Source organism: Cetorhinus maximus, chromosome 5 (assembly GCF_964194155.1).
Source record: "Cetorhinus maximus chromosome 5, sCetMax3.hap1.1, whole genome shotgun sequence".
Taxonomy (NCBI): Eukaryota; Metazoa; Chordata; class Chondrichthyes; order Lamniformes; family Cetorhinidae; genus Cetorhinus; species Cetorhinus maximus.
This window is the reverse complement of record NC_135883.1, coordinates 57,128,738-57,150,607: the sequence shown is the minus strand read 5'-3', so window position 1 is coordinate 57,150,607 and position 21,870 is coordinate 57,128,738. Positions and strand designations below refer to the sequence as shown.

At 45.0% G+C, this 21,870-nt stretch overlaps 1 protein-coding gene across 3 annotated transcripts in view; it reads right to left on the bottom strand.

The window, feature by feature from the left end:
* LOC144680659 (uncharacterized) overlaps positions 1-21,870 on the bottom strand; it is a 256,221-nt gene that overhangs the window by 183,240 nt on the left and 51,111 nt on the right. The window contains exon 3 of one of the 3 annotated variants that reach the window (XR_013576597.1): positions 12,446-12,532. The exons of the other annotated variants lie outside the window; for them this stretch is intronic. The gene's annotated coding sequence lies outside the window, so the exon portion shown is untranslated. Of the gene's footprint in view, positions 1-12,445; positions 12,533-21,870 lie in introns of those variants that run through there. 3 annotated transcript variants of the gene reach the window in all.

Below are 21,870 nucleotides of genomic sequence, written 5' to 3'. Positions count from 1 at the left end.
CATCCTGGGGTGGGAAGGAGGAGGTCGGGGAACTGAATGTGGATGGAGGTGGGGTTTTCGCAAAGGAAGGGAATGTGCATGTTCACCTGGACATCCCCGAAGGAAAAGGGTTGTGGCTGGTAGGTCACGGAGGGGAGGTGGAAGGTGATGCCAAGGGGATAAACAGTGATGGGGAAAAGGAAATGGGTGACTGGGGGAGGGGAAAAGATGGGAGAGTGCACGAAAAACTGAACCCAGACCATGTTGCCCAAATTGAAAGTGAAACGAGAGTTGTGGTGGGTGAGATCTGGTGCTGCATGGGAGTGTGATCATTGGATGGATGGAGATGCAGGTCAGCTCAGATAGACAACTGAAAGCGAACCCCAGCAGGCAGCATTCAAAATGCTCAGGACAGTGAGATGAGGGTGATACGTGAAGGGTCCGCGTGTGTGGGAGAGTGCTTGCACGAGGCTCCAAAAGGCCCTGCCACACATACTTCTCCCTCCAGAATCACTTGTTGGCCAGTTGCTCCCTCTGCGGTGATTACAGATGAGGTTGAGGGGCTCACAGGCAAAGCGGACTCAGAGGGAGCGGACAGCCTCTGACGTTCCTGAATGGCTGACCCAGGGGTATCCAGCTGCCGCTCCTCCTTCCTTTGGGTGCCCGGAGGCCCCAGGCTGACACCTTGGGGGAAGGAACACCTGGAGTGACATCAAGGTGCCCTGTCTCCCTCTCATGTTGCCACTGCAGGAATTTACCCGTGGCTCCTGCGATGGAGTGCAGGTCTGGCACATCTCCCTGTTCTGCTGGACCAAGGTCTCCATGGCGTCCACTATTCTCCCCATGGGGAGATCATTACAAGACTTTGTCTCCGGGTGTTATGTCCAGTAGAGGCAAAGGCGGTAAAGATCTCGGTAAAAGGGGTGCTAAATGGCACTGGAAAGTCTTCCAACATATTTTCCAGGGAATCCCTAAATCTGCCATTCGCAGCCTCGCTCGTCATGGAAGCGTTAAACGCATCTCAGGCCTCATTTACAAGGAAACAGGTGGGGTTCTCAAGGTCTTCTTGGAAAATATTGTCCAAGGCTCGGTCGCCTACACGGAACACACTAAACACAAGACTGTTACCGCCATAGATATGGTCTATGCCCTGAAACGCCAAGGGCGAACTCTGTATGGGTTCGGTGATTGAGAACTGTTAATAAAAGCATTTCAGTGGAAATCTTCCCCATGGAGACCTCCACACGCGCACATGTGGGCACCACTTCATCAGTGAGCAGGCGGATGCACTCCTCCGACTCATGTGCCACTCTGCTGAGGGCTTCCAACAGCTCTGCGCGATGTTCCTACACCTGCTGCTGGCTCTCCAGGAGGAGTTGGAAGGCCAAATCTAGAGGCTCGTCAGCTGACTCAGACCTCACAGATGCCTGATGCCCAGCAGTCCTCCGAGTACCAGGGAGCTCGCACGAACCTGCCTGCTGCTGCTGCGGACACGTGTCAATGTGGTGACCACCAGATTGTGAACCCGAGCCTGCTCTAGATCTAGGTCCCACCGAGGTGTGTGTCTCTGCACTGGTGCAGGGTTTGAATAAGCACTCTGATAGGTCATCCGGGCTGCTTATTTCCAGCCCTTCAATGGCTGGCTGAGGGTGTCGGTCACTTGGCAGGGTTCCCTGTGAACCAAGTAGAGATAAGTAGTGCATGGCAGCACAGTCAAAAGCAGGAGGGAAAGCACTCACATTTGCATTGCGAGAGGAATGTTGTGGTGCACGATCCTTACGAGGGCGTTCGCCACTGACCTCACCGTCACTGCAGACACAGTCCACATCCTCACCAGTCAGTGCGATGGCACACTCTTCAAAGTGAGTGAGGGGCCTAATGTGGGCCACTCCATCCCCAGTCTGGGACCTCTCCTCGTTAATGTGAGCAGGCTTCTCCTGCATGGGAACAGATGGAGAGAGTGTGAACAGGACACATGGCACTGCATGGAATGTTGGTGTGGTGAGCCATGGACAGGATCAGGATGTGAGTGCGAGAGGATATGAGCCTGATGGAGATGTGAGGGTGTGTGAGAGTTAATGGTGTTGTTTTTTGAGGTGTGGGATCCCTGTGGATGTGTGATGGTTTTTTTAAAAATTCATCCACGGGACGTGAGCTTTGCTGGCCGGGCCAGTATTTATTATCCATCCCTTGTTGCCCTTGAGAAGGTGGTGGTGAACTGCCTTCTTGAACCACTGCAGTCCATGTGGTGTAGATACACCCACTGCTGTTAGGAAGGGAGTTTTGACCCAATGACAGTGAAGGAACAGCGATATATTTCCAAGTCAGGATGGTGAGTAACTTGGAGGGGAACTTCCAGGTGGTGGTGTTCCCATCTATCTACTGCCTTTGTCCTTCTAGATGGTAGTAGTCGTGGATTTGGAAGATGCTGTTGAAGGAGCCTTGGTAAATTCCTGCAATGCATCTTGTAGATGCTACACACTACTGTTACTGTGCATCAGTGGTGGAGGGAGTGAATGTTTGTGGATGTGGTGCCAATCAAGTGGGCTGCTTTGTCCTGGACGGTGTCAAGCTTCTTGAGTATTGTGGGAGCTGCACTCATCCAGGCAAGTGGGGTGTATTCCATCACACTCCTGACTTGTGCCTTGTAGATGATGGACAGGCTTTGGGGAGTCAGGAACTGAGTTACTCGTTGCATGATTCCTAGCCTCTGACCTGCTCACAGTATTTATATGGCTAGTCCAGTTCCGTTTCTGGTCAATGCTAACCCCCATTGATGATAGAGGGGGATTCAGTGATGGTAATGCCATTGAACATCAAGGGGCAATGGTTGGAATCTCTCTTGTTGGAGATGGTCATTGACTGGCATTTGGCGGGGCGTATGTTACTTGACACTTGTCATCCCAAGCCTAGAGGTTGTCCAGGTCTTGCTGCATTTGGACATGGACTGCTTCAGTATTTGAGGAGTCGCAAATGGTGCTGAATATTATGCAATCAACAGTGAACATCCCCACTTCTGACCTTATGATGGAAGGAAGGTCATTGAAGCAGCTGAAGATGGTTGGGCCCAGGACACTACCCTGAGGAACTCCTGCGGTGATGTCCTGGAGCTGAGATGGCTGACCTCCAACAACCACAACCATCTTCCTTTGGGCTAGGTATGATTCCAACCAGCAGAGACTTTTCCCCCTGATTTCCATTGTCTCCAGTTTTGCTAGGGCTCCTTGATGCCAGACTCGATCAAATGTGGCCTTGGTGTCTAGGGCAGTCATTCTCACCTCACCTCTGGGGTTCAGCTCATTTGTCCATGTTTGAACCAAGGCTGAAATGAAGTCAGGAGCTGAGTGGCCCTGGCACAACCCAAACTGGGCGTCAGTGAGCAGGGTATTGCTAAGCAAGTGCCGTTTGATAGCACTGTTGATGACCTCTTCCATTACTTTACTGATGATCGACAGTAGACTGATAGGGCGGTAATTGGCCAGGTTGGATTTGTCCTGCTTTTTGTGTACAGGACATACCTGGGCAATTTTCCACATAGCCGGGTAGATGCCAGTGTTGTAGCTGTACTGGAACAGCTTGGTTAGGAGCGTGGCAAGTTCTGGAGCACATGTACTATTGCCAGAATGTTATCAGGGCCTATAGCCTTTGCAGTATCCAGTGCCTTCAGCCATTTCTTGATATTACATGGAGTGATTCAAATTGGAAGACTGGCATCTGTGATACTGGGGACCTTCGGAGGAGGCCAAGATTGATCATCCACTTGGCACTTCTGGCTGAAGTTTGTAGCAAACGCTTCAACCTTATCTTTTGCACTGATGTGCTGGGTTCCTCCATCATTGAGGATGGTGCTATTTGTAGAGCCTCCTCCTCCAGTGAGTTGTTTAACTGTCCACCACCATTCACGACTGCATATGGCAGGACTGCTGAGCTTAGATCTGATCCGTTGGTTGTGGGATCGCTTAGCCCTGTCTATCACTTGCTGCTTATGCTGTTTGGCACACAAGTAGTCCTGTGTTATTGGTTCACCGGGTTGACACCTAATTTTTAGGTACGCCTGATGTTGCTCCTGGCATGCCCTCCTGCACTCTTCATTGAACCAGGGTTGATCCCCTGGCTTGACGGTAATAGTAGAGTGGGGGATATGCCGGGCCATGAGGTTACAGATTGTGTTTGAGTACAATTCTGCTGCTGCTGATGACCAACAGCTCCTCATCATGCCCAGTCTTGAGTTGTTAGACCTGTTCAAAATCTATCCCATTTAGCACGGTGGTAGTGCCACACAACACGATGGAGGGTATCCTCAATGTGGAACCATATTGTACAGAACCATAGAAAAGTTACAGCACAGGAGGCCATTCAGCCCATCTTGTCCATGCCAGCCCGAGGACAACCAGGTGCCCTTTCTAATCCCACCTTCCTGCACCCAGCCCATAGCCCTGCAGCTTACAGCAATTAAGGTGCAGATCCAGGTACTTTTTAAAAGAGTTCAGAGTTTCTGCCTCTACCACCAACTTGGGCAGCGAATTACAGACACCCACTACCCTCTGCCTAAAAAAGTTCTTCCTCATGTCCCCCCTACACCTTCTGCCACTTAACTTGAATCCATGTCCCCTGGTTCTAGAATTCTCCATCAAGGGAAACAATTTTATCCTGTCTACTCTATCTATTCCCCTCATAATTTTGTACACCTCAATCAAGTCACCTCTCAGCCTTCTTTGTTCTAAGGAAAATAACCCCAACCTATCTAATCTCTCCTCGTAGCTACACTTTTCTAACCCTGGCAACATTCTTGTAAACCTCTTCTGCACTCTCTCCAGAGCTATTATGTCCTTCCTGTAATGTGGTGACCAGAACTGCACACAATACTCCAGTTGTGGCCTCACCAGTGTTTTATACAATTCCAACATTATATCCTTACTTTTATATTCTATACCTCTGCCAATGAAGGAGAGCATTCCATATGCCTTCTTTACAACCTTGTCTACTTGAACTGCTGCCTTCAAGGGACCTGTGTACTTGTACGCCAAGATCTCTCACTTCATCTACCCCTCTTAGTATATTCCTATTTATTGTGTAATTCCTGTAACTGTTTGACCTCCCTAAATGTATGACCTCACACTTCTCTATGTTAAAATTCATCTGCCACTTTACTGCCCACTCCACCAACCCATCTATATCATTTTGGAGATTATGGCTATCCTCTACACTATCCACTACTCAGCCAATCTTTGTATCATCTATAAATTTCCCAATTGTGCGGACTTCGTCTCCACAATGATTGTGCAGTGGTCACTCTTATCGATACTGTCATGGACAGATGCATCTGCGGCCAGCAGGTTGGTGAGGATGAGGTCAAGTATGTTTTTCCCTCTTGTTGGCTCCCTCACCACTTGCCGCAGATCCAGTCTAGTAGCTATGTCATTTAGGACTCGGCCAGCTCTATCAGTAGTGGTGCCACCGAGCCACTCTTGGTGATGGACATTGAAGTCCTCCACCTAGAGTACATTCTGTGCCTTTGCCACCCTCAGTGCTTCCTCCTAGTGATGTTCATAATGGAGGAACACTGATTCATCAGCTGAGGGAGGGTGGTACATGGTAATCAGCAGGAGGTTTCCTTGCCCATGTCTGACCTAATGCCATGAGACTTCATGGGGTCCGAAGTCAATGTTGAGGACTCCCAGGGCAACTCCCTACCGACTATATACAACTATGCCGCCATCTCTCCTGGGCCTGTCATGCCGGTAGGACAGGACGTACCTAGGGATGGTGGTGTCTGGGATGATTCCGTGAGTTTAACAATGTCAGGCTGTTGCTTGACTAGTCTGTGAGACAGCTCTCCCAATTTTGGCACTGGCCCCCAGATGTTAGTAAGGAGGACTTTGCAGGGTCGACAGGGCTGAGGTTGCCATTGTCATTTCCGGTGCCTAGGTCAATGCCGGGTGGTCCATCTGGTTTCATTCCCTTTTTGTGACTTTGTATCAGTTTGTTACAACTGTGTGGCTTGCTCGGCCATTTCAGAGTCAACCACATTGCTATGGGTCTGGAATCACATGGAGGCCAGGCCAGACCAGGTAAGGACAACAGATTTTCTTCATTAGTGAGCCAGCTGGGTTTTTACAACAAAAATCAACTATGGCTCCATGGTTGTCATTAGACTTTTAATTCCAGATTTTTGTTGAATTAAAATTCCACCATCTGCCGTGGCGGGATCTGGACCCGGGTCCCCAGAGTAGGACCCTGGGTCTCTGGATTACTAATACAGCAACAATACCACTATGCCATCGCCTCCCCAACATAGGAACATATGAATATGAGCAGGAATAGGCCACTCAGCCCCTCGAGCCTGCTCTGCCATTAAATAAGATCATGGGCTGATCTGAATCTAACCTCAATCCCACATTCATGCCTACCCCCGATAACCTTTCACCCCCGTTAATCAAGAATCTATCTAGCTCTGCCTTAAAATATTCAAAGACTCTGCTTCCACCGCCTTTTGAGGAAGAGAGTTCCAAAGACCCAGAAACATCTGAGTGAAAACATCTCTCATCTCTGTCTTAAATGAGCGACCCTTTATTTTTAAACAGTGACCCCTAGTTCTAGATTCTCCCACAAGAGGAAACATCCACACCACCCCTGTCAAGACCCCTCAGGATCTTAAAGGTTTCAATTAAGTCACCTCTTACTCTCCTAAATTCCAGTGGATACAAGCCTAACCTGTCCAGCCTTTCCTCATAAGACAACCCTCCCATTCCTGGCATTAATCTAGTAAACCTTCTCTGAACTGCTTCTAATGCAATTACATCTTTCTTTAAATAAGGAGACCAGTACTGTACATAATACTCCAGATGCGGTCTCACCAATGACCTGTACAACTGAAGCATAACCTCCCTACTTTTGTAGTCAATTCCCCTCACAATAAATGATAACATTCTATTAGCTTTCCTAATTACCTGCTGTACCTGCATACTAACCTTTTGTGATTCATGCACTTGGACCCCCAGATCCCTCTGGATCTCAGAGCTCTGAAATCTCTCACCATTTTTATTCTTCCTGCCAAAATGAACAATTTCACATTTGCCCACATTTGCCAGATCTTTGCCCACTCACTTAACCTATGTCACTTTGTAGCCTCCTTACTGTACTCTTCACAATTTACTTTCCTGCCTGTCTTTGTGTCGTCAGTAAATTTAGCAACTATTCCTTTGGTCCCTTCATCCAAGTTATTTAAATAAATTGTCAAAAGTTGAGGCCCCAGCATTGATCCCTATGGCACACCACTCATCACATCCTGCCAACCAGAAAAAGACCCATTTATGCCAACTCTCTGCTTCTTGTTAGCTAGCCAATCTTCTATCCATGCCAATATGTTACCCTCTACGCCATGAGCTTTTATGTTCTGCAGTAACCTTTGATGTGGCACTTTATCAAATGCCTTCTGGAAATCTAAGTACAGTACATCCACTGGTTCCCCTTTATCCACAGCACATGCAACTCCTTCAACGAACTCCAATAAATTGGTTAAATATGATATCCCTTTTACAAAATCATGTTGACTCTGCCTGATTGCCTTGAATTTTTCTAAGTGCCCTGCTATAACATCTTTAATAATAGCTTCTAACATTTTCCCTGTGACAGATGTTCGGCTCACTGGCTTATAGTTTCCTACTTTCTGTCTCCCTCCCTTTTTGAATAAATGAGTTATATTTGCTATTTTCCAATTGAATGGAACTTTCTTCAAATCTAGGGAACTTTGGAAAATTAAAACCAGTGCATCAACCATCCCACTAGCCACTTCTTTCAAGACCTTAGGGTGAAGTCCATCTGGACCTGGGGATTTGTCAGCCTGCAGCCCCAGCAATTTGCTCAATATCACTTCTCTAGTGATTGTAATTTTCCCAAATTCCTCTCTCCCTTCCATTTCCTGATTTACAGCTATTTCTGGGATGTTACTTGTGTCCTATAGAATGAAGACCAAAGCAAAATACCTGTTTAATTCATCTGCCATCTCCCTACTTTCCATTATCAATTCCCCATACGCACTCTCTATAGGACCAATGCTCACTTTGTTAACTCTTTTCTTATTTAAATATCTATAGAACCTCTTATATATTTATATTTTATATTATTATTTAGTTTTCTCTTATACCCTAATTTTTCCCTCCTCATTAATCTTTTTGTCATTCTTTGCTGTTCTTTATATTCATTCCAATATTGACCTGCCACCCGTCTTTGCATAATTATATGCTTTTCTTTAGGTTTGATACTGTCTGTCTTGGACACACTTGTTTCTCCCTCAAAATGAATGTAAAATTCTACCATATTATGATCGCTGCTATCCAGGGGTGCCTTCACTATGAGGTTATCAATTAGTCCTATCTCATTGCTCAATACCACAGAGCTGTCTCAGGGCGCTGAAGGATTTAATAATGAAAAATAAACATTTAACATATGATATAAACATGTCCCCACACGTGACTCAGTCGTATGAAGAGGGACATGTAAAAAAGGATGTTAAAAATTTTTTTTTTTAATAACTGTTGGGAACCTCATCCTACCCGTGGATGAGGTTTCATTAAAAATGCAAAGGGTGCCTGGCCTATTCGCCCTCCCCCAACTGAATGGCTGAGCGGGCAGCAAAAAATGCAACTTAATTATTTATTTAGGGGCCTTAATAGGCCTCTTAACTGTTGGCAGGCACGCTACCACCTCTCGTGCAGGCCCACTGACCGAAAGATCGTGAGAATGCGTGACATTGGGTGACGCCGGGACATTCGCCCAACGTAATCACGCACTATTTCACTCCCGCTCGGGTCGGGCGCGCACCCGCCCATGGGACAAAAATTTCTGCCCCAGGTCTAGTATAGCCTGCTTTCTGGTTGGCTCTAGAACATGCTGTTCTAAGAAACTATCTAGAAAACATTCTATGGACTCATCTACTCTACCTTTGCCCATCTGATTTATCCAGTCTGTATGTAGATTAAAATCCCCCATGATTATTGCCATACGTTTCTGGCAAGCTCCCATTATCTCTCCTTCTATACTCTCTCCTACTGTGTACTGTGTAGTTACAATTAGGGGGCCTACACACCACTCCCACAAGTGACTTCTTGCCTTTATCATCCCTCATCTCAACCCAAAATGCTTCTACATCCTGGTTTCCTGAACTTAGGTCATCCCTCTCTAATGTGTTAATACCATCATAAATTAACAGAGCCACTCTCCACCTTTTCCTAACTTCCTGTCCTTCCAAAATGTCACATACCCTTCAATATTCAGGTCCCAATCTATGTCATCCTGTAGCCATGTCTCTGTAATGGCTATCAGACTGTACTTACTTACTTCTATTTGCACTATCAGTTTATCTGTTTTATTTTGAATGCTATATGCGTTTAGATATACAGCCTTTAGTTTTGTCCTTTTATTATTTTTGTAGCGTCTAGCCGTTTCTGCTGATTTACTCTTAAATTTGTGCTCTCTGTCTCCTCCTGTCATTCTGTTTATCATTTCCCATAGTAGTACCTATCTCTTTTGCCTTGTGCCTACTCTTTGGTTTACCACATCTTCCCAAATTTGATCCCTTGCCCCCACGATTCAGTTTAAAACCCTCTCTACTTCCCTAGTTAGGCAGCTCACGAGGACAACAGCTCCAGCATGGTTCAGTGCAGACCGTCCTGTGGTTTGTGAGTGTGTGAGTTGAGAGTGATGAGAAGAATGAATTACCTTGGCAGAATGGATAAGGCCATTCATCCTTTTTTGGCACTGGGTGGCTGTCCTCTTTTGCAAGGCATTGGTGCTGATCACTGCTGCCACTGCCTCCCAGGCCGGGTTAGTGAGGTTGCTGCCCATCCTGTGCCAGAGCGGGGGCTAGAGGACATCATGGCGAGCCTTCACTGCATCTAAAAGGCACAGGAGAGACGCGTCATTGAACCTGAGAGCTGCAGTCTTTTTGCCTTTCAGGCCCATCCTGAAAAAGTATCTTCTTTGCAGCAGTCGTGGGCTGGAAGCACTGATAGGTGTGCGCACCGCTGGACTTTAAATGTGGCGCCCTGTGTGATGAAGCGGTGAGGTGAAGGCATGGTGGGCGAATGAGAGCCTGCCTGCCATGGAAATGACGTGTTTCCCAGGAATGCATAATTAATGCGGAATGAAACGGCGTGAAAAACTTGTGGCTGGCGGGTTAAAGGTCGTTTTACCCGCCTGCTACTGCACTAGATGCAAATCTGGGACGATTCCGCCCAATATTTCAAACAGTCTCAAGTTCAAGGAGTAACAGAAAGCAGCAACATTTCATGGTCTTCAATTGCATTGAGTCTTGAATCTCGGCCCTGTTACTTTGGGTGATGATGAACAGAGACAAAGGGTAGAATTGTCCCTGATTTGCACTAAGTACGGTAGCGGGTGGGAAAAAGAACATTTTACCCACCTGCCGAAATGGCGGCTTTTCACACCACATCACCTCAATCCCACGTCAGAAATCATGCATTGCAGAGAAACACTCCGTTTCGATGGCAGGCGGGCTCTCAAATGCCCGCCACGCCGTAACTTCGCCGCTTCCTAATGCCGGGTGCCATATTTAAAGTGCAGTCGCATGCACACATCTCAGTGCTTCCAGCCCAGGGCTGTTGCAAATAAGACATGGCCCTGAAAAGCAAGAAGCTTTTTTTCAGCCCCTCGATTCAGTGACGCGTCCCTGGTATGTCTTTTGGTTGCCGTGGAGGCCTGCTGTGATGTCCTCTGGCCATAGGAAGTCCAGCAATCTCACCACTCTAGCTTGGTAGACGATGGCGGTGTAATTAGTGCCAACACTGCATAGAAAACGTCGGCCATTCAATGCAGAATGAGGATGAATTATCTCATCCATTCCAGGTTAAGGCAACGATCTCAACACTCTAAACTCACACACTCAAGCCCATTACACATTCACTGGCATCGCATGTACTGCCAGCTCAAGGGACATCGTCACTCACTCTCACACACACCCTCACATCTCCATCTGGCCTCGTCTCCTCTGGAGACTGCCTCCTTAGCCCTTGCCATCCTGAGGCCATTTGCACAGATCAACATGTGCCCCCATGCACACCCTTCCCCAGTACAGCCCTCACCTTGCAGTCTCTTCCCTTGCCTGAGGCCACTTCTCCCCCTTCCCCAAGCAAGCCCTAGCCCTGCCGCCATTGAAAAGCCACCCCCACCTTACAACTGGACTTGTAGGTAGAGACCTGCCTGTGAGCCCCCATAAAAATGATTTGGTGTTGTTTGTGAAGCTGAAGACTGCAAGTGCTGCCTGAAGAAAGGTAGGCAAACAAACCTCAAAGTCCCGAGTGAAGTGCAGCTCACCAGGTACACGTTGCTTATGTACAGTTATGAAACACGTCAGCCTGATTGGTGCTCAGATGATCCAGCATGGGGGGATTATTCCAGTGAGCTGGGCCTATAATGATATACAAATGTATTACAATGAAATTCCCAATGTCCAATGGCAGGAAACGCAGCCCACCATTGATGGGCAGAGTGGAAGACTGCAAACTGGTTTCACGGCATTGTGAAACCAATTTTAGGCCTTTTTGCCATATTGTCTGCTTACGCCGCCAAACACGCATGCCGCCAACGGACACGGAAAATTCCGCCCAAAGTGTCAATCAGAGGAAGAAGGCCTCTGAGGATGTGGGTTATGTATGATGTGGCAAGAGAGGCAAGAAAAGGAAATGGGGGGGGGGGGGAGAATAATTAATAGTACAAGACTGCAAACATCAAAAGGAGAATATGTGCCATAATATTGACGCAACATTAAGAACTAACATAGCTCTTGTTTTAATACCATGAATTCTTTGATAAGTTCAAAAATATTAAGAGGCAGAATAGAGAATTTGGTGAAATAGAATAGGAATTCATCAAGGAAGAACCTTTTGTTGTAAATCTCTACCTAATTAATCTGCATAAGACTGAATGCTACATTTAGAGTGGGTATAGCCCTCTCTTCACCTTCTGCTTGGCTGCAGTTCATTTGACCTAGTAATACATTAGCAAGCTTTAGTTTGTCTGATAAATTTTTTAAACTAAGAATTTAAAGGCACAACAGATCAACTTCAAAGCATTTTCAAATTGTATGTTCTTAACAGCTTCAGTGTTTAATTGAGACATTAAACCCACCAGTCTTTCTTCCTGATGCATCTGATTTCAGTTTAGGAAGTTGCTGTTTGGAGACAGACCCAGGAATACATAAATTGCTATAATATAGAGCCAGTTGGTACCTTATTGAAGATGATCAAGGATGATAGGGCTAATAAACCTTACAGTGCAGTTCATACAAATGGGCACACTTATCCCTGGAAAGCCAGATAACTAGTATATGAATCTTTAACTCCTGGCACATCACAAAGCAGATGTTTTTTAGTGTTTCATCAATGGAAGTTTGATATTCACCCAATGTTTGTGATTATGCTTTAAACTTCATTCAGTTGCAACTCCCCAATAATTTTGTGCAAGAAAGAACGCCTCTACTAATGTATTGATTCTGCTTGATTAGAACCAAGGAAATACCGACAGCCTGATTAGCCTTCAAAACAAAAATAATTCAAGTTATGAGCTAAATTTTAAAAATCACTTTTTTGTAATTGATTTGTAACTTGGAGTTGTACTTGAGAATCATATATTGATTAATAATGATCAAGCATCATGTTTTATTTTGTATTCCACTCCCACACAACAATTCTAAAGTGGTCCCTGTAACTATTCAAAAAACGAAGAAAGGCCATTAAAAAAACTAAAAACTCGGAACACATGACTAGTTGTCATTGTACTTTTCTTTAAATTCCTGCTGAAAATTCTGGCCATTTGTCATTTTGGAAATCAAAAAGCAAAATGGTCTACTAAAGTTTAAATATTCACCCCGTACACCAAAATTTCTTTTGCACGTCCAATATACATTTCACCCAAGCTACTCAAGAATGTCATTAACAAGGACATGGCCCGTTTAAAGAGAGAAACTAAATCCTGCCTCAAATTTGTTAGAATCCCCACACTCTGTGCCACAAAATAGTAGTGCTTGGGTTAATCCTGTACTCTCTTTATCAGATGTATTGGTCTCAGTTGTAACGGGGAATCACCAAGCAGAGAATTTTACGTTCCCCACAAGGAGAGTCATCCCAGGCCCCTTTAATCATTCTTCTTGAGAGTGGTCATATAACGTCATTGACAAAATTCTCAATGAAAAATTCTACATGGAATGGGAAGAAAATCAATTCACAAGTGATAAAATGACAACTATACCTTTGAAAAGAACTTTATTTATCGAAATTTTAATGCTAAGGAAAATAAAATAAAAATGCATTAAACATGGTTAATTGACAGACAAAAATAGGTCAGATTCCAATTCAAACTCAAAACACCTGGTCCTACCTTCATACACTTGAACAGTTTGCTTTGTATGCTTTATAGTCATAATAACAGTTATTGACAAGATGGTTAAGTACATTTATGTATGTAGATTAGGTTGATGACCATTTCTTATAGCTAAAACAACATTACTACCTAGATCATCTCAAAACATTAGATTATTATTATTCATTGATGTGACAGGTCTATCTTCCACAAAGATTATCACACAAATCAGCAGGTGAAACAAATGCATTTACTCAAACATCTCAATTCCATAAACCAGTAACTAATCCCAAGTTGAGACTGACATCAGCTGGTCGCAACAATTTTGGAATGCTTGCTGCTGAGACTTCAACACTGAACATTCACTTTCTGCTGTCAATAATTTAAGTAACAAAATCACTGCCCAGGTACAAAAAGCACAATAAATAACACAGGAAATAAATAATGCCACCAAATCAATAAATGAAACTATATGTCTCCAAAAAAAAATCAAAGTCAACTTCAAGAAGCAGCTACTGCATCTGTTTCTCAATAGGCGGCCAAGACTAGAGATTTATTATCTATCGCATGAGAAGCTTTTTCTTAGATCCTGTCCCTCCAATCAGAGGCATCCTGAAGGCAGGCCAAACACTTCAGGCTAGGCCAATTTTTAAAAAAGATCTAACAACCGCCCTCCCACCCACCCCCAACCCCCCCCGCCTCCCCTTCCCCCGACGAAGGAGGCTGTCTGCACCTCACACTCCTGCCATTTCTGCTCAAACTAAGGCCAGTCAGAAGCCAGCCTCCACTGGAGAGACCCTGGGTCATTTTTCTGGACAGGAGCAGTGCACTGCCCAAAATGGGAGTAGGGGAGACTGGAAGGCCTGCCCTATGGTTTTATGGTTGGTGGAATCAGCATTATAAAGCCATGCTGACCTAGTAGTACATACACAATTATAAAAGGTGGGTTGTTCCTTCTGTTGAATTTCTGCAGCAAGACACAAGTGACAGGTCAATTTTTAAACTTACATCCCTTTTAAACATTTTATATTCTAAATTTTACTGGCAATGCACTTGCCAGGCTATCAATAAATAGCTTTATTGTACAATAAGACTGATGTTGGTTATCACGTTAGACTAGCCATAGCTGCAAAATATGCAGTGCCGAATGAGGAATGGTTACAAAAAGGAGAGCCTGAAGCAGAAAAACAATATGGACCATATTGCTGCATATAATATTCAATAGTCATTTGTTGCAATGTACAGTGCTATAGTCACGTATAAGGTACGCAAACAGCAATTCAGCAATGCACGCATTCAAATTGCCAAACTAAAGATGATATCCCTGAAGCAGTGAAATGGCTTTATCTTATAAGACTAATTTTATATTGATGCAGCGGTATGGAAGCTATAAATCTCACACAGGTCATGCAGAACCCAAAAGAATAACCAAAACACTCTACAATATCAAGAATGGAACACAAAAATATAATTTCCAGTTTTTTTTAAACCACAGCCAGTCCTTGCATTGTAAAACAATGGATTATTTTTCACCCTTTGTTTTTTCCTCTCCATAACTGGATTAAGTCTCTGTCTGGTTCCTGATAGTACAGGCTGAAATGCTCTGGGGTTACTATACCTTCAGGAGGAATTACACATTAACATCCTGACATACAATGCCAGTTACCATTGCAGCTTTCCTCAAAGTTTTATCCTTTAGACAGTATTTTCTGACAATGTACCTTGCTATTTTGCATACACATCTCAGCAACAATTAAACTGCCTGGAAAATAAGACTCATTGAGAATTCCCAGTTCCTTTGAACTGCCAGTTCAAAGAAAGAAAACTTGTACTTAACATATGTTTTATTACATCCCTTGAAATAGTCCAAGACACTTCATATACAACAAATAATCTTGATGTGTTGCTATTTAGGTGACAGTAGAAACTATTTTGCACACAGTGTGATCCTAGAAGCAGCAATTGCATAAATGATCAATCGTCCTAGCTTCAGTGGTTGGGAGATGAATCTTGATCAGTACATCAGGTACACTGTTCTTCAAACAGTGCCACTCCATCTGTAATGGTTATCTTCATCAGGAACAGGAGCATAGTGATCATGTTACTGGACTAAGAACTCAGGACTGGACTAATACTCCAAAGACACAAGTTGCCGACTACCATTGCAATTGAGGAATTTAATTGCAATTAATTAGATAAATATGGAATAAAAAGTTAGGGCAGAATCGTCCCAGAATGGCACAAAGTGCAGTAGCGGGCAGGAAAAAGGATGTTTTACCCGGAGGCCGCGATGGCGTGTTTCATACCATAGCGTCCCATGCCCCGGCACATCCCACTTCATTAATAATTCCTGGGAAACATGCTGGATCGATCGGGGGGGGGCAACTTCTGATTCACCTGCCCCGCCGTCACCTCAGGCTGTCAGTAATCTGGGCGCCATATTTAAAGAGTGCCCCTGCACAGAGCTAGTATTCTTTAAGGGATCGGAAGCTGCTGCAAAGTCATGGCTGCCCCCAAATTTAGTGACGTCTCCCTCGGGCATCTACTAGATGCAGCGGGCGCCCACCGTGAAGACCTCTACCTCAGCTCTGGGCAAAGACCAACAAGCAAGGTCACCAATCCAGCGTCCACCAATCGCAGTGGTCAGCGCCAACACCCTGCAAAAGAGGGCAGCCACCCAGTGCCGAAAGAGAATGAATGATCTCTTCCCTTCCACTAGGGTACATCACTCCTCTCATCACCCTCAACTCACACACTCACAAACCCATCACATCCACAGGGATCTCACTCTCTGCCGGTTCAAGGGACATCACCATTCGCTCTCTCATACACAAGCTCATCTGCCCTGCAGATCGTGTTCTCATCCCATCCATGGCTCCACTCACCACCCACACATGCCAGGCATCCTTCTCATCTGGTCTGGCAGGCGTCCTGCTTACACTCTCTCCATCAGTCTTCATGCAAGAAAAGTTGGCACACAACAAAAGGGAGAGGTCGCAGACTGGCGGAGGAACGCCTGACATCAAGGTCCTCACAGACTTTGAAAATAGAGTCATCCGGCTGGCCAGCGATGATCAGGGCCATTCCTGTGCTGACGGTGAGGTCAGCGATGCTCAACCAAGTGAGGATCGAGCAATATAACATCCATCAGTCAACCCTGCTGTTAGTCAGTTCCCCAGGTCTGCAGTCCCCTGCCACCAACTAATTATTTCTCCTTGCTTTTGCAGGCACATCTGGGAAGCAGCCGAGGAGGTCCACGAGCCAAGTCTTCACCTCAAGCCTCAAAAACACCTTGGAAGAAGAATCTGATGGCACCCTAACTGAAGACCTATCACAGCGCTCACCCACACTCTTCACCAGCACAGGGAGACACACCTCAGTGGGACCTAGTCCTAGAAGGCTTTGGGGTCACAATCTGGTGAGCACATCGCACTGTCTGATCCACAGCAGGCGGCGGCAGGGACTTTCCAGGTTTCTGGCACTCGGAGGACTGCTGGATAATAAATACCATAATAAAGACCTTGCAAGGGGCAGTGAGTGCCTCCACCAGTGACTATGCCATGGCCACCTTTCACAAGGGGATTGTCCCTTGCCCAGTCAGCCAATTGCTCTGCTGCCCCCTAAAACGCATGTTAATTTACAGTCTGCACCTGAGGGGTGAAAAGTTCTGGAACTTTTGGTGGCAGTTTCATGCTTTTGTGTTGCTTGAGTGGGCAGAATTGCTTCAGAGACCTGACTCCAAGCATGTCAATGGAGCTGCTGCTGAACAGTCTCAGCTGCGGAAGATTGCTCACTTTTGACAAGCTTTTCCAAGTGCGTGGCTGCCTCCCTCGCCCCCACTCCCCCCACACCCCCGACATGTGCTTGAGTATTTCTGTTGGTCTGTGCTGTCTTGCCCCCAAGCCCCCAGACATGTACTTGCGTATTTCCTTCAATCTGTGCTGCCTTGCACCAGCCCTCCCCACCTCCCCACCGCCCACCCCCCAGCCTGACCCATGTTGGAGCCCTTGCCCCAGCACCGCACTGAAAGCCAGCAGGGTAAAAGCAACTTGCCCATGGTCCCCACGAATACGTGGCACCTCTTCCTTAACATCCTACGGACGATGCTCGCAAGCACTGTGCATGTTTCTATACACTCACCACCAAGTTCCCCTCAAAGTTCAGGTCGCCAAGTTCACGCCTTTTAAAGGCAGTCACGCCTTTTAAAGGTAGACTCACGATTTGTGTGTGCTTTACTGCATTAATTCAAGATGGCTGTGTGCAGACTGAGCATGTGCAGTAGGTGTCCTCTGTTTATGTTCTAGGGGACTGCACTCTCCAGTTGGTTGTCAGTATAGTGAGCAGTCTCCCAAAGGTAACATATTTTCCCCCTTGTAGACTAAGGAGCTTATTCTGAACTAAACCTTCATAAAGCATCAAACGCATGTAATTTGAGTAACTTCTTAGAGTCCAGGTATTCAAAATTAAAGAGCAGAAAAGTCAGTTTCTTTCTTAAGTACAGAAATAATCTTTGAAAATATGGTGGTCTATTATGACAGAACTGAGATCAACCAAGTCCTGGTTGTGGTTCAGCACAAGCATCTTGATAAGGTAGATGATCAACATTGAGACCACTAATCAGAAAAGAAAATATATCCTCATACTCCCAATCATCAAGATCTCCAGATCTGCTCACGATCAAGCGTCTTTCAGTTCACTTGGTGATATCATCCAAGAGATAAGCGTTGATACCAGGCATCTGCTTGATCTACTTAGATCATGATAGAGAAGAGGCAATTCACTTGTGGGCTGTAACGTTATGTCAGACAGCGGTGAATTCTGTAGCTTGCTAGGAAGTCCGTGAACTGACTGGAAATAAACTACGGTCCTTTGTCTGTAGTAATAGGCCCCCACTTTGTAAACAACTTGTCAGGAATGTCAATGACCGAAGTGGTGGTTATGAAATATGTTGCAGCGACTTCCAGACATTTGCAAAAGAAACAAAAAACATTGATTGTGAGAGGGGCTGCATGCACTTCTCCAAAAATATCAATTTGGAGTTGTTACCATAGTTTTGTTGGCCGTGGAGTCGGTATTAGTGGTACGGGACATGGTTTAGCAAATTTTTCACTGATTGTACAAGTTATGGCAGTTTCTAATGAACTCTTCTGTGCTACGATCTATTGCTGGCCATCAGATTGCTTCACAGGACTGTCGCTTCATGTCAACGATGCCCAGATGTACTTCATTGGCAAGATGTAACATATGTTGCTGTGGGGCTTTTGGGATAACCACGCGTGATATAGTTGTAATCAAACAATGCGAGCTCATTGCATACCCTGTAGTACAGGACAAGTTCTTTCCACATTTTGCGAGGCCAGTCAGTTTTTTTTAGATACTCACCAACTTTCTACAATAGATTGCCTGCCAACTCTGTCTTCAACTCCTCTCACAGCTCAAGATTCACGGTTGTGTGCAAAATCACCACAATCGCATTGTGTTCAATGTTACAAGTCGTTTCACTATCACTAATGCTGTCTGTGATAGTAGTGCACCCAAGCATTTTAGCTACTCAACTGCATGAACCTGTGATACTCAACCTCAAAGTTGTACTGATAAAGCCGATCAGACCATCAGTAGATGTGTGGAGGTCGGTGATCAGATTCTGATATGGCTAACAATGTAGTCAGCACTTGGTGATCGGTGCAGAGCATGGACTTCCTACTGTAGAGGTACATAAGCCAATATTTAGATACAAGCTAGTGCTTCCTGCTCTCCAGTGGAGTATTTGCATTCAGTTGCCGACAACAGGCATGATGCATATGCACTCAGTTGTTCACTTCCTTCAATCTACTGAGAAATTACAGCTCTAATTGCATTACTGATGCATCTGTTATAATGTATGCTTCCACATATGTTGAAGTGTGCAAGAACTGGTGGAGATGCCATCTTAGTCTTTAATATGTCAAACGCTGTTTGTTGTGCGATTGTCAATTCCCATTGCATATCTTTGCGCATTAGCTTTTGAAAAGGCTCCACGATCCTGGCGTACTGAGGAACAAATTTGTGAAAGAAGTAGGTAGTATGAAAGAACGATGCCAACTCTTTTGTGTTAGACAGGATTGGAAGCACATGAATGACTTTGATATTGTCATGCACAGGCTTTACTCCAACCACTGTCACTTTGTACCTGAGGATGTTGAGCATCCAACCTTGGATGCTGTGAAAATGCACTTGTCCTTACTGAGCATCAAATTATGTTGTGCAATTCAAGCAAGCACCAAGGATAACCACTCATTTCTTCTTTATTCCTACTATGGATAACACCTTTGGTGAGTGCCCCCTCAACGTCTGGCAAGGCAAAGACACGGACTTCTGCAACAGGCTAGCTGCTGAACTTAGTCCATAGGGCATTTTGCAGTACTGAAACACACCTTCTTGTATATCAAAGCTTGTAAGACATTAGCTTAGGTCTGTTAGTGGTATCTGAAGTTGACTCCTTTGGATGTCGAATTTCATAAAAAGTCATGAAATACCATCGATAATTCTTGGAACACAGGGAGCTGTTTTGTTGACCAACTTAAGGTTGACACACGATAGTCTTAGTTAACCATTTTTGCGTAATGTAAAGATATTCTTCACTCAATTTCTTCACTCAAAGGATTATGAATCTTTGGAATTTTCTATCTCAGAGGCTTGTAGCTACTCCATCATTAAATACATTTAAGGCTAGGATAGACAGGTTTTTGGTCTCTCAGGGAATTAAGTGGAGTGGGCAGGAAAATGGAGTTGAAGCCCAAGATCAGCCACGTAATACTGAATGGCGGAAGATTGACGGGTCCTATTTTTTATGTTCTTATGAGATGAGTTGATTCACTCAATGATACCGTCTGCTTCAAGTTCTTTCGGCTCCTATTACACTTCAACATGGATTGCAAATGGCAACCGTCTCATATTTTGAAAAACTGACGAAATTGACATTTCAATGCAAGGAACATGACAATATCCTTAATCTCCCAAAATCCAGTGAATAAGGGAGGATACTGTTGTGCATAGTCTGTGTCCTTGACCACATTAATGTGTGCTCTGGTAGGGTCCGCAAGTTTGAAGCTAAGCTTATCAAACAGGTTTACTCCCATGTAGAACATGAACTTTTCCAGGTTGACATTTTTTTCGCACACTGGAACTATGCTTGTTCCTAAAACTGGAATAACTGAGTCATCATAAGCTTGAAGAGTGTCTGTCACTGGAGCGAATGTGGCAAAAATTAAAGACTGTAGAGTTCATCAATCAACAGGGGTACTTTTGTGGCCACATCAATAATGAGCGACACTGAAATACCTGCGATCCCAACTGTGCAAATCTTAAAATGGCCCCCGTGCATGTGACCGAGCACTTTATGATCATGATAGTGTGCACTTGTTGTACTTTGCTCTCTGGAATAGACTCCTCCTGTATTGGATTGACAAAGCCTTCTTCTTCGATGGCCTTTGCAAAGCGATTCATCTTTGATCATGAGTTGCACCTTTTTCCCCATGCCAGTTGCGAAACCATGCCAGTTGTGGGTACCTCCACAATTTGGACATACTTTGAAGGATTTGTGACCATGATGAGGCAAGTGTTGATGAGCCTGTTGAGGTCTGTTTGTCAATAACTTTTGCACTTGAACCAGTTGAGCAAACTGTGTCTGCGATCCCGAGCCTGAGGGTACATTTGCGTATAACATCTTCAAATCTAACATGGCAGATTCAATTTGGATGGCTAAGGTCCTGGTCTTTTCCAAAGTGAAACAATCATCCTCTGTGAGTAGGCATTCCCTAATTCGTGGGATTGGGGTTTTTTCAATTAGTTGCTCACAGGTTAGTTCAATAGTTAGTATGCCAAATTTGTTATGTAGAAGCCAACTGACACGACGCTGCCACATATTGTTGATGGGCTCACCATTTTCCTGGCATCTGTGTGTGTGAAAGCATTTAGTCAAGACAGCTGCATGCAGACTAAGCATGTGCAGCAGCTGCTCTCTGTTTACATTCTAGGGGACTGCACTCTCTAGGTTGGCTGTCATGATAGCGAGCAGTCTCACAAACACAACTCTGTCCATGACGGTATTGGTAGGAGTAATCACCATAGAGTCCTTGTGAAGACAAAGTCCTGTCTTTGCACTGAGAATGCTCTCCATCATGTTGTGTGGCACCATGACTCTCCTAAATAAGATAGATTCAGAACAGATCTAGCAGCTCAAAACTGGGGATCCATGAGGCACTGTGGGTGGTCAGCAGCAGAATTATATTGAACCACATCTGTAGCCTCATGGCCAGGCAGATTCTCCATGTTATACAATAGATCATATATGCAGAAATAGTTTGAACAGGCCAGGCCTCTGTTCACTCTATCTTTACCATCAGCCAGGAGATCAACCATGGTTCAATTAGGAGTGTAGGAGGGCATGCCAGGAGTAGCGTCAGGCATACCTAAAAATGAGGTGTCAACCTGGTGAAGCTACAAACAGGACTACATGCATGGTAAACAGTGGAA